The sequence below is a fragment of the Psammomys obesus genome, unplaced genomic scaffold (genome assembly GCF_907164565.1).
Source record: "Psammomys obesus unplaced genomic scaffold, mPsaObe1.curated_primary_1811, whole genome shotgun sequence".
NCBI lineage: Eukaryota > Metazoa > Chordata > Mammalia > Rodentia > Muridae > Psammomys > Psammomys obesus.
Window position 1 is genome coordinate 14,125,043 of NW_026594428.1, and position 12,196 is coordinate 14,137,238.

Sequence of the window (12,196 nt, forward strand, 5' to 3'; positions counted from 1 at the left end):
GGTATGGCTGGATCTTGAGGAAGCGCTATTCCTAGTTGTCTGAGAAAGCACCAGATTGATTACCAGAGTGGTTGTACAAGTTTACATTCCCACCAGCAGTGGAGGAGGGTTCCCCTTTCTCCACAACCTCTCCAGCAGGTGTTGTCACTTGGGTTTTTGATCTTGGCCATTCTGATGGGTGTAAGATGAAATCTCAGGGTTGTTTTGATTTGCATTTCCCTAATGGCTAATGAGGTTGAGCATTTCTTTAAGTGCTTCTCTGCCATTCGATATTCCTCTACAGAGAATTCTCTGTTTAGCTCTGTTCCCCATTTTTTAATTGGATTACTTGGTTTGCTGCTTTTCAGCTTCTTTAGTTCTTTATATATAATGGATATGAGTCCTCTGTCAGATAAAGGGTTGGTGAAAAAATGTGGAACACTTCACGAATTTGCGTGTCATCCTTGCGCAGGGGCCATGCTAATCTTCTCTGTATCATTCCAATTTTAGTATATGTGCTGCCGAAGCGAGCACGAGGAAATGTTTTTAAAAAGTTAGTGACTGTGTGAATGTTTCAGCAGATCCAAAGTCAGATTATAGCAAAGCCAGTGTGGAGGCAAATCAGTGAAAAGAGAACTGTTGGAATAGAAGCTATCGGACTTCAGGCCACAAAGGACAAGGCATTCAACAGACCTTGCTCTCAGACCCAGTAGAGTGAAGTGCTTGCCATGTCACTTTCTCATTTTGCTTGATGGAGGGATAAAAGCAGCCAATGGAGGGATTAAAAACAAGATGGCCATTTAAACATTGCTTACAGACATCTTTAATGGAAGGGGAAGTCACAAGATCCTATCCTCTAGTCAGGGCCTCTCAGAGTTGAAAGAAACTCAGAAGTCACCTGAGCCAATTATTCTTTCCAAATTTACATTGGCCCTTCAAAAACTCTAGCAAAATGTAACCTAGCCCAAGCTCAGAACTCTTTAATAAAACTTGACCACCGGCTGAGTGTGGGAGCATGTATCTGTGATCCCAGTCCTAAAGACACTGAGTCAGGAGGATCATGAACTCAAAGCCAGGCTGAGTAAACTATGAAACTATCTTCAAAAAAAGAAAGGAAAAGAGGGAAAAGAAAAGATTTGTCTTTAAAAAAAGTGCGTGCGTGCGTGTGTGTGTGTGTGTGTGTCCAACAATTTGCAGAGCCTTCATGCCTTTGATTTTAATAAATTGCCCCACCTCTGTGAAGACTGAGACTCTTCCTTCTTCCTTTAATGATTTGTATAAAAGAAAATCACTTCTGTGAAAGTTACACACACACACACACAGAGAGAGAAAAAGAACTTGCTTTTCATAAAGCCCATCTATTTTGACAAAGTTAATCAAACAAAATGCTAATTCTTCACCCAACACATAGTCAAGATCCACTCTCGATCCTGAACTCTCACCACAGCCGCACTGTTACTTGAACTACATCGTAAACAACTTTGGCAGATGCTCTGAAAGTCCTCCTTTCTCCTCTTTGTTGCATATTTCCCATGACCCACAGGATGGATTATGGCTTTGATGACAGACTGAACTTGACTTAACTATGAGACCCTCCAAAGCAAATGAGTTAATAAAGTGTTCTCATATGAATAGAGCTTGGGACAGTCTGTAGGTGGGGAGCGTAATGTCATTTTGCCCTTTACATTTAGAAAATCCTAGCTATTATTAAGATGCTATCAAGTTTTCCTAATGGATTGTCATGGTTTGATTTGATGTCAGTAAATCTGCCTTCACCTTGGGATGACAACCTATATAATTTCAGAGTAAGAGAAAAATGGAACTTAGCCCATTTCAGCTCCTAGATCATAATTAGTATTTGCAAGCCTGTAAGTATATCAGCTTTCATGGGGTTTCTTTAAACAAACAGCAGGGGATTAATTCAAAAGGACAATCTGTTCTCTGCAAGACAGCCATGACTACAGTTTTTAAATGTACATCAGATATCTCCACACCCCATCAAAGGAAGCTTACAACAATATGATTCTGAAAAGGCAGGCATACTATGATCCAGGCCCGTGTCTCCAGCTCCACTCTTCCTGCTCCTGCTTTCTTGCAGCCCCCACTCTTTCCTGGACTCCTGGTTTCTCCTCAAACGTGCTGGGCACACTTCTGACCAGAGATCTTGTGGGTTTTGGTCTTTGTTTAAAATGTTTCCCCTAACTGTCTCTGACATGAATTGATTGGCCTGCTCTTTGATCACCTCCCCGCTGAGGGGGAAGCAGGCTTACCAGGCCACAGAGAAAGACAATGCAGCCACTCCTGATGAGACCTAACAGACTAGGATCAGAAGCAAGGAAAAGAAGCCCTCCCCTACCAGTGGACTTGGGGAGGGGCATACATGGAGGGGAAGGGGGAAGGTAAGGGTTGGAGAGGGAGGACGGAGGGAACTAGAGGTGGATACAAAGTAAATAAAGTGTAATTAATTAAAAAATGTTCCCCCTAGACATTCAGAGTATACCCTTCCCCTCAAAAAGAGCTCAAATCAATTATCATAAATACTACTGCTACTTATTTCACCTAATAATACTTTAAAGTGTTCTTTTTGTTGTTTTCATCTTTTAATTATTTGATATTTTTTATTCTTTACTAGATTATGACTATATCCTTCACTATTATAAATCTCAAATTCCTTTCAATTTGTTCTTTAAATATGTTCCAAGCAAAAATTAATGGGTTAAGTGCTTAGTTTGGTGACCCATATTAGCTATTCTGATGACACATTTGGCTCTTATCCTCAGAGAATGAAGTTTAGCAAGAAGAAGGAGGAGTAGAAGAAGGGGAAGAAAAAGAAGAAAGGCTTTATCAAGTCATAGGTATTATGATGATCTAGCTAAGAGAACAAGAGTGATGAAATAAATATCCAACACAGATGGTATGGTGCCTTATCAGAAGACACAGCTTTGTAGTAACCAGTGAATGTGGTCAGAGAGTCTTACAGATCTAGACACCAACAGGACTGGATCGACTAGAGCTACCAAACCAGCAGAGGTATCAGAGAGAATATCCAGGCCATTCTCCAAGGCAGGGAATAGTCACACATGTTCTCCATGTTCACACATGTTCACCTTTGACATAGGGTGTCAAAGGTAATGTTAGGAGCACATGAGGACTGGAAGTACTGGGCATCTCCCTTGTCATCCTGCTCTCTTGCCAATTCTAGGTTGAACTGGTCACCTGCTTAGGAGCCATTCCCTAAAACACACTGAAGATATTAAAAACTTCAAGACTATGAAAAAAGAAATGAAGACAATAGCAGAAGATCTCTCATGTTCATGAAGCAATAGGATTAAGATAGTAAAAATGGCCATCCTCTCACACACAAATGCCACCCTCCAATTCCTGCCATCTCTCCACACTCTCTCCCTAGCCCATTTCCCACCACCACCCAATCCGGCATCCCCACCCCCAGTCCACCCGTAAATACTATTAGACTTAGCAATCTACAGGTTCAACACAATCCCCATCAAAATTCCAACACAATTCTTTACAGATCTTGAAAGGACAATTCTCAACTTCATATCGGGGGGAAAAAAAACAACAACAACACAGATAGCTAAAACAATCCTAAATGGTAAAAGAAATATGGAGATCTCACTATTCCTTATTTCAAGTTGCACTGCACAGTTAGATTAATAAAAACCATATGGTATTGACATAAAAACAGGCACATTCATCAAAGGAATCTAATTGAAAGCCTGGACACCTGATTTTCTATAAAGAAGCAGGGAATACACAGTTGAGAGAAAAAGAAAAAAGCATCTTCAACAAATCCTGCTGGTCAAAGTAGATGGCTGCATGAAGAAGAATACAGATAGATCCATATTTATCACCTTGTGCAAAACTCAAGTCCAAGTGGATCAGAGGCCTCAGTATAAAATCAGAAACACTAAACCTGATAGAAGAAAAATTGGAGAAGAGCCTTGACTACATTGGCACAGGAGACAATTTTCTGAATAGAACAGTGATCTGATAGGCATTGAAATCAATAATTAATAAATGGGACTGCATAAAACTGAAAAGCTTCTATGAGGCAAGAGACAAAACAGCAGCCTACAGATGGGAAAAGATTTTTACCAACTCCACATTTGATATAGGACTAATATCTAAAGTATATAAAAAAGAACTTAAGAAACTAGATATAAAAAAAAAACAAATAATCCAGTTTTTAAAATGGGAAACAGATCTAAGCAGTGAAGCCTTAATTAAGGAAACTCAAATGGCTGAGAAGCACTAAGACAGATACAACATCCTTAACAATCAGAAAAATGCAAATCAAAACTGTTTTGATATTTCATCTTACATTGGTCAGAATGGCTAAGATCAGTAACACAAGTGACAGTTCATGTTGGTGAGGATGTGGAGCAAAGCGGACACTCCTCCATTGCAGGTGATAATAAAACCTTGTATAGCCATTATGGAAATCAGTATGGTGGTTCCTCAGGAAGGTGGGAATCTACCTCAAGACCCAGCTACACCATTCTTGGGCATACACCCAAAGGATGCTTTATCCTACCACAAGAACACTTGCTCAACCATGTTCATTGTGGCTTTAGTCATACTAGTCAAAAACTGGAAACAAACTGGATGTTCCTCGACAGAAAAATGGATAAAGAAATTGTGGTACATTTACACAATGAATTATTACTCAGCTGTTTAAAAAAAAATAACATCATGAAATTTGCAGGCAAATGGATGAAACAAAAAAAAAATCCTGAGTGAGGTAACCCAAACCCAGAAAGATAAATACATTCACTTATAATGGAATATTAGCCATTAAGTAACTTATAACTAACCTACACTTCAGAGTGGTAAGGCAAAGAGCAGGTGTCTGGAGGTATACAGGAATATTCTTAGGAGGAGAAAATAGAATAGTATGTATGGGTGGGCTGAGGGGGGATGGGATATTGAGTGGTGGTGAGAAATGGGCTAGAGGGAGAGAATTGTGGGTAGAATTGGAGGGTAGCATTTGGGGGGGTGTTGGGGATAAAAACCTAGAGCAGTGGGAACTTCCTGGATTATATGAAGGTGACCCTAATGAGGACTCCTAGTAACAGGAGGTACGGAGTCTCAACTGGCCATCTCTTACAGCCAGGATAGGCTTTCAGTGCAGTGACTAGGTTGCATTCAGTTGAGTTGTTAGCCAAGGGGTTCCCATGGAAATCCCCAAACAACCCATGCTGTTGCTAAGACAAAAGGTTGCTCTCTGCAAACTGACAGTAGGACCCCATTGCAGAGGACCACACCCACTGAACATGGAGAAGTTGAGTGGGTGCCAACACGGAGCCCTCACCCCTACATTCTAGTATCTTTGGCGCAAGAAGGTACTTTGCAGGCTACCAAAAGAGAAATGTGGATAACAACCCAGACACCAAACCTTTGACCTACAATTTGTCCTAACTACGTAATATGCTAGGGCAATGGTGGCACAGAACTTGCGGAAGAAGCCAACCAAAGTTTGATTTGACTTATGTACCACTCCAAAAGAAGAAACCCATACCCAACACTCTTTTGGTAATCAAAAGCCAGAGACCAGACAGCCCAGAAAGCTAGGGTAAAACCAAACACTACTGGTCAAAAACAATCAAGAAAATGATTGCTAACAATATTCTTCTATACTATAGATCAGTGCCTTATCCAGTCATCATCAGAGAGGCTTTCTCTAGCAGCATGTAGGAACAGATGCACAGACCCATAGCCAGATATTATATGGAGAGAGAGAGTCTAAACTGGAGATCTCCATCAAATCCCTCACCCCAGAGCTCAGAAAATCTCACAGAAGAGGAGGCAGAAAGAATGTAAGAGCCAGTGAGGACGGAGGACACCAGGAGAACAAGACCCTCTAAGTCAACCAAGCAACGCACATATGAGCTTACAGAGACTGAAGCAGCAGGTACAGGGCCCACATGGATCTACACCAGGTCCTCTGCATTCATATTATAGCTGTTAGCTTAGTATTTTTATGGAACTCCTGACTGTGAGAGTGAGTAGGTCTTTAACTCTTGTTTTTGCTCTTAGGACTTTTTTCCTCTGGTTGGGTTGCTGTGCCCATCTTCAGTGTGATAGTTTTCACTTCATCTTATTATATTTTATTTTCTCATGCTTGGTTTTTATCTCTTAGAAGCCTGTTATTTTCTAATTATAGACAGAGGAGGGTGTATCTGGAGGGGAGGTGGAAAAAACTGGGAGGAGTAGGGGGAGGGAAAACTATAGTTGGAATATATTGTAAGAGAAAATAATCTATTTTCAATAAAAGAAAAATATAAATTAAATAATTAAAATGGGCATAGTGGTGCATGCCTTTAATCCCAGCACTCAGGAAGGCAGAGGCAGGTGAATCTCTGTGAGTTCCAGGCTAGCCTGGTCTACAGAGAGAGTCCTGAACAGCCAACACTACACAGAGAACTCGAAAACAAACAAACAAATAGCAACTTCTATCAGGGGCTAGAGAGAGGGCTCAGCAGGTAAGGTACCAGCTGCTCTGAGAGTGTTCTGTTCCCAGCAACCACATGGTGGCCCACAACCTACTATAAGGTCTAGTTCCAACTAATCTGGCACCCTCTTCTTGTTCCCATGGGTATCAGATGCATAGCTGGTGCACAGACATATGTGCAGGAAAACACTCATACACATAAAATAAAAAATATATAATCTTTAAAAACTTAGACAAGTCATATGCATAAAAACATTTGCAATGGAAAAAAGTAAAAATATGATGTGACACCTTGAAAGTAATTAAGTAAAAATTTCAAAAATAGAAGAATACTACACTAAAATAAAAACACAAAATTGAAAATAAATATACTTATTTGGCAGCAAGCTAGGTATAGGAAAAATGATGAACTAGAAGAAGATCTGAATAAGTTGTGCAGAATACAGTAAAAAAAAAGGGGGGGAGGGTTACATTTCAGAAAAGAGAGTGAGAGATACTGAAAGTGCTGTGATAGCTCCTAGTGGCTATGATCAAAAAGTGATAGTCATGAGAAAGAGAAGCGCTGAAAGTGCACTCAAACAAACTACAGCTAAAAGTCAGAACTGATGAAAAGCCCCAGTGCACAGGTCACAGGCCAAAACTTTGGAGCAAAAGTGAATAAAATTAAAGTGAAATCTAAAAACACCCAACAATGAAAGAAAGATCTTAAACACATGCTGAAATAAAATACCTATATATCACCCTTCAGATGATACCGAAGCTCATCAGCTTGGAAGATCCAGAGCTACTTACAAACTGCACAAGATGAATCAGGGTACAATGTGTCCCCAAGCTGAAAATGGAGACACTAAAGGACAGCTTGGGCACTGTCTTGGGGAATTAGCCCAACACTTGATTTGGGGAATTGAGGAGCAGTGTAACCCTTACAGCCATGTCACCAGCCTCACCACTGAACATGGGATTGGAGACTAACGTGAAGCCTCCACAGCGCTATGCAGATGCGAATACTAGCGCTGAGCCCACGTGGGAATCACGGCCACTGTCATCCACTGAACAGAGAACCTGCTCCAGCGAAGCTCACAGACGAGGGAACCCTTACACACCAAATACAAGAACATTTTGGCTCCGAAATGATAGGGCACACCAACAGCTATGCCTTAATATGCTAGCTGGCTTTCTGGCTTTATTCACTTACTTCTCCTTCATTTACCACAGAATCAATCCGCTGAACACTGTTGAAAAGCTACATGGAATCTGACTCTGATAAAGAGTTTCCAATGATGTCCATAGTCTAACCCGCAGAACTTGTAGCATCTTACTTGATAAGACAGATTTTGCGGGCATGACTCTAGTGGTAGATCTTGAGTTGGGAGATTATGATGGGATTTCTTGAAGGGACCAATGCAATCATAGGTATCCTAATAAATGGAAAACAGAAGGGTCAGAGCCAGAGGAGCACTTGTCAAAATGGACAGAGCCTGAGTGATGCAGCCACATACCAAGAAAGTCGGCCACCTCACAAACCTGAAAAGGTAAGGAAACAGACTCTCCTCCAGAGCCCTCAGAGCATCCAGAAAGAATACAGCTATGCCAACACTCTCATGACAGCTTATAAAACTCTTCAGAATTCTGACCTCTGGGCCTGTGAAACAACAAATTTGTGCTGAGCTCCATCTCTGGATGTGTGGTCATTTGTTACACTACCACAGTAGAAAAATGACACCCTTGAAAAATGATTCAGTGCCACATGGTTCATGGATATAGCCTGGAATTCTAGACTCAAGGAAAACAAGATGCTCAACACAATGTGTAGCCCTTCTGCCTTGTGGTAGAATTTCTTGTGGAGGAAGACAGTGAATATATGATGGAATTTTGTCAAGGAATGTTGGTCTTTGTCTGGCAGAAGTCTGGGATACAGCTGTCCGTTTCCTGATGAAGAACAGAAGGACCTCATTTCTCCAGAATGGCTGGAGCACTTTAGGGAGAGGCTCATTCCATAGGCAAGGCTCCCAGTCTCACGAGGGAAAGGGGAAAGGGGCTTTCCACCTGGGAATTAGAGGTAGCTCTTTTAAATAAGATTGCTGGTTCAGAGGCAGTGGAAATTAAAATCTGTGATGTTACCAAAGTTTTACAGCCCTTTGGCTAAGCTGCTCTATTCATGACAGAGGTGCAAAAGAAAGCCTATGCCTGATCAGCTTGCAATGGAGCCACAGGCCTGACAAGGCCCAGGTCCAGTGAGCTGGAGGGCAGGGTCCAGTGAGACTTGGCCTGGAGACATGCAAGTTAATGGCTGCCAAGGCAGTTCCTCGAAAGCTTACGGTGGCTGGCATGGAACCTGCAGGGAGGAGGGGATCCCTCTCAAAGCTGATGGTATCACAAAGCATGCAGCTTCACTTATTTCCCTGATTTCACATGGAATAATGTTTATTCCATAATAATGGAATAATATGAAATCAGGGACTTATAAACCTTGGGTAGTGAGAGAGGTTCAGAGGGTGAATGTGTTTGATTCGATGAGTTCACTGGATACTTGATTTACATGTAGTGGTTCAATAGCTCATTTACATGAGGTAGCAAGTTGTCCTAAGGAGAACATAGTACTTAATTATTCTACGGGTGAGGGAAAAATCTCCAGGTAGAGTCAAAGGTCGTTCAGAATGTCAAGACAACAAGAAATCTTATTAGCATTGGGTGGGTATCTCCAGGAATCCCTGGATGCTAGCTGAACAGGTGGTTTTTGTCAGGAAAGGGTCTAGCCTGTAATCTTCCCTGCGGGCTATGTGAGCCTCTAGATCAGGTGGAGAGAGAACCCGGCTGAGAAAACAAGAGTCCATCACTCAGTGGGCTCTCTGGATAGGACAGATTCCAACCTGAACCAGCAGAGTTCCACAAAAGTATCCTTAGAACTTGGTAGACAGCACTTAAGTGCACTTAGGCATGGTCATTAGGCTGAAATGCATTTTCAGGAAACCATTTAGTCACCCCTCGACAGAATAAAAATGTTAGGCTACCACTGTACACAGTTCCCTCTAACGAGGCTGCTGATGGATGGGCCTGGTCCTAATAGTCACTCATTTAGATGGAACCATGACCTTTGGCTAGAAAGAGGGCAAGCAAGAAGTTCATTTCCACCCTTTTCTCTTAACAGTGTAGGAATACATCCTAACAGCATAAAAATTTAGTCTTTGCTTCAGTTCATGACATGTATCAAATGATGGGCAAAAAGGTAAGCTGGGAATTCCTGGTTCTTGCTCAAACCCGAATAAAAACCCTGCCATGCAGAGCTGCTTGGGACTCTCTGATCCACTGTGTTGGTGACAGTGGAGAGACTGAGCTTAAACTCCAATAAAGCTCTTTGCTCTTGCACACATGTTCCAGCTCCTGGTGGTCTTTGGGCACCCTAAGATCTGGGCATAGCAGTGCCACCAAAGATAGTTTTCTACACAGGTTCAAAGGATCAAATACAGGTCACCAGGCTTATGTTGCTACAGTCTTTACCTACTCAGCCACCTCAGACTTCAAAAAGTGATTTTTCTTTCTTCTTCACAGCTAGGTAACATTATTTCTTTCTAGAGACCTACTAACATTAAATGGTACCAACATTTAATGGACGCTAGGATGTACGGGCCAACTGCACTCCATGGCTCCAACACCTCCCCAAAAGCTTCTGAAGGGTATGGAAGAGACACACCATAACTGGATTTTTTTCACTAGTCCAGCCACTTTTTTTATGAATGAAAACTGTCTAACATGGATTTGAGTAATTTACCCATGCCTTGACATGCTTGTGGCCTTGTAGAAAAATATATGGAATTTCTAATCCACAAAAGAAATAATTAAGTTAACCAAGTAAAACTCTTCTTAGAAAAATACTTTAATGAGTTCTCAATAGTTGCTGAGTCAACAAAGACCTGAAAACTAGGTTAGGCGTCACAAACTTCAGTGCAAGTGAGGAGTTTAACTTGGTTTGGGGGGAAGTTTGGGGGTGAGTATTTTTGGGGGAATGGGGATGGTCAACAAAGAGAGCAATAGACTTCACACATGTATGATCACAGCCCCTGCTTGTCTGTTCCCCACTGCCACCCATCCCCCCATGTCCTTCCCAAAAGGCCTCCCTCCTGCTTCCTGGTCATCCTCCCACTGCCCTCTCTTGTTCCCTTTCTCTCTGCCTTTAGCCTTCTCATAGTTTACCTTCTACTTTTCCATCCCACATATATGTGTGTATACATATGTATATATGTTGAAACTTAACTAATTAATTCTAAGTTCCATGTCTCTGTGACCTTGAGGGATTGAAGTGCCACACCTCTAAAAACCAAAGTAGAGTGTTGGTCTTGATGCCTTACTCTACAGCTGATTCACCAGCATGCTGAAAATGGTTTATAAACCACGTGGTTTATAAAATACAGTCAGATGCATCTCCGGCTGTTCTCAACTCAAGGCATCTTCATTTTATAACTGTTTGCTTGCAGCCTGCTCATCGCAAACACACTTTATGAGCTCAGTTTTTTATTTAAGTGAGAAGTAAAAAGTCTTTTGCTAATAAAAGGTAAATATGTCAGGGATGAATTGTCAACCTTAAATCTTGCCAGGTGAAGGAAGGAGAGGAAAATTACCCCAACTCTGACTTTATACAAACATTCACTATAACCCCCTTCCATCACAGAATAGGACTCGAGGGGTCAGGTTCCAACGTGTGATGAACAAGCCTGCTTGTGTTCAGAACTGGAAGGATCACTCACCTGTTATTGGACCAGGCAGCTGTTAGCTCTCTGAAGCTCAGTGGTCCCAGCTGGAAACTGTCACAGACATCTTCAGCCTTGCTAACTGTGTGGCTGATAAGAAAAAAAAAGACAAATGAAAGTTCTCCACCAGTATCTAAGATAAACTATATATATAAAATATATGTTATACATTATATATTTAAGTTTTATATATATTCATATATGAATATGTATATGTATTTATAAAAAATATATTATTGTATTATATATTTACCTATATATAAATATATACTTATAAATATGTTATATGTTATATATTTATATATTAAACATGCATATATTTATATAATATATTTATGTGTTTTAATGGTGGGAGCTCCTGGGAAAATTAGCTCCTGAGCACAATAGGGAAAACAGACCAACCTGAGAGTTCCCTCCCAGAAAAGAGAGCGCCTACCCACCACATCTCCTCACAGCTCACACTGCAGAGGCAATGGAACAGACAGTTTCAAGTTGTTCCTGAAATTAGGAGTCTGTAATTAGAGTTGGTCTCAAAATTATGTTTTATTTCTTTCTTAAAATTACCCAAATTTACGCAAAATTACCACCATACATAATTTTTATTAAGCTTTTAAAGAGGCAAATTCATTAAAGCAGGAAAAAAAAAAGCAAACAAATATCATTTATTTTCCATTACAACTAAATATGGGAATACCCTAGTTTGCTTTCTGTTACTGAGATGAGACACTGACCAAAGCCAACTTAAAAAAACAAACAAAACAGAAATTATTCCATTCCACAACACATCATGGAAGGAAACTAGGCAAAAACTCAAGGCAGGACCTTGAAAAAGAAATCACAGAGCAGCACTGCTTACAGGCTTACTTCTCTGGTTTGCTCAACTACCTTTCTTAGCCAGGCTCACCTGCACAGAGATGGCTCCACCCACAGTAGGCCACACACACCCCCAACCCCCAACCCCCAACCCCACCCCCAAACATGGCAATAGGCCAGTTTGATA

General features: G+C 41.1%; 1 non-coding gene across 1 annotated transcript; it reads right to left on the reverse strand.

Moving 5' to 3' along the window:
• Positions 1-406: 406 nt before the first annotated feature.
• LOC129685519 (U6 spliceosomal RNA) lies at positions 407-513 on the reverse strand. Its single transcript, XR_008721505.1, has one exon. It is a non-coding gene; the product is annotated as a U6 spliceosomal RNA (small nuclear RNA).
• Between the last annotated feature and the right edge of the window lie 11,683 nt (positions 514-12,196).